The following is a 1,840-nucleotide window of genomic DNA, read 5'->3' as shown; positions in this document are numbered from 1 at the left end:
AATTGTTATTAAAAATAAATAAGGAGGCGAGGTGCCGTGGCTCACTCCTGTAATCCCAGCACTTTGGGAGGCCCAAGTGGGAGGCCAGGAGTTTGAGACCAGCCTGAACAACATAGCAAGACCCCCATCTCTACAAAAAATAGAAAAATCATCCAGGCATGGTGGTGTGTGCCTATAGTCCCATCTACTCTGGAGGCCGAGACAGAAGGATTGCTTGAGCCCTGAAGTTGGAGGTTGCAGTGAGCTATGATCACTGCTCTCTAGTCCAGGCAACAGAGTGAGACCCTGTCTCAATAAAAAGTAAAATAAAATTTAAAAATTGAAAATAAATAAGGAGTTTTACAAATCAATTTCCAAAAGAAACTAATGAGAAAAATAAGTAAAACAGTTTTTTAATCTAACCAAAAATTTGTTCTGCCTACCAGTTTGGACGAAAGCAGAACTTGTATAAGGCAACCCTGATCGTTGAATATATTAACCCACAGGGAAGTATGCAAATAGATATGTGGCAGGTAGTGTTTCAATTTAAAATGAGTTGCAAGCTCTATTTATAATATTTTGACTTAAAATATTCTGAACAATAGAACTTAATATATTTTGTCTGAAACTCTCCCGTTAGCTGATGTCAATTGTTTTGAGTTAAATCAGAAAAATTACATTTATAGATTATAGTCTATAATCTATAATCATTTATAGATTTATACTTCAAGTGAAAGAAAGGAAGAAGGAAAAGAAGGAAGAAAGGAAGGAAGGAAGGAAGGAGACAAATATGTAATCACAATGGTTTACTCCGCATTATCCACTAGGAAACTCCAAGTGAAATTCTCTCAGTCATTGAAGCTTTCTTAAATTGGGCTTAACATGAAACATCATTCCACCCTTCCAGTTTGCTAATAATATTTTATTTGGATTATTGGAAGTTTCAGCTCAAATCTTTATTGAAAGTTTCTAAGGAAGGAAAGGAGGGAAGGAGGGAGAGAGGAGGGGGGACAATGAATTAATAAAATAGTGAGTGAATGAGCAAATGGACAAACTTGTTCCAAGAAGATTCTGTATGTGCTCAAGCTTTGTTATGGTTTGAAATTTCCAAAATGTTGATTCCTAACCCCCAGTACCTCAGAATGTAACTCCATTTGGAAATTAGATCCTTAAAGAGGTAATAAAGTAACAACAACAAAAAAAAAAGTCATTGGGGTGGGCCCTTATCCAATAAGACTAATAAGACTAATGTCTTTATAAGAAGAGGAGATTCGGAGAGACTCACATGAAAGTGAAGACACCAGAAGAACACAACCATCTACAAGTCAAAAAGAGAGGCCTTAGAAGAAACCTATTCTTGGCTGGGTGCTGCAGCTCACACCTGTAATCCTAGCACTCTGGGAAGGCGAGGCGGGTGGATCATTTGAGCTCAGGAGTTCGAGACCAGCTCTGAGCAAGAACGGGACCTCGTCTCTACTTAAAAAAAAAAATAGAAAGAAATTAGCTGGACAGCTAAAAATAGATAGAAAAAATTAGCCGGACATGGTGGCGCATGTTTGTAGTCCCAGCTACTCAGAAGGCTGAGACAGTAGGATTGCTTGAGCCCAGGAGTTTGAGGTTGCTGTGAACTAGGCTGACACCACAGCACTCTAGCCTGGGCAACAGAGTGAAACTTTGTCTCAAAAAAAAAAAAAAAAAAAAGACACCTACTCTCTTGACACCTTCATCTCAGACTTCTAGCCTCCTGAATTGTGAGAAAATAAATTTCTGTTGTTTAAGCTGCCCAGTCTGTGGTACTTTGTTGTGACAGCCCAAATAAACAAATACAATCCTAAATGCTATTCGGGGAAACAATTATATA

Source organism: Propithecus coquereli, unplaced genomic scaffold (assembly GCF_000956105.1).
Source record: "Propithecus coquereli isolate 6110/MARCELLA unplaced genomic scaffold, Pcoq_1.0 Scaffold240, whole genome shotgun sequence".
Classification (NCBI taxonomy): domain Eukaryota; kingdom Metazoa; phylum Chordata; class Mammalia; order Primates; family Indriidae; genus Propithecus; species Propithecus coquereli.
This window is presented reverse-complemented; position numbering follows the sequence as displayed.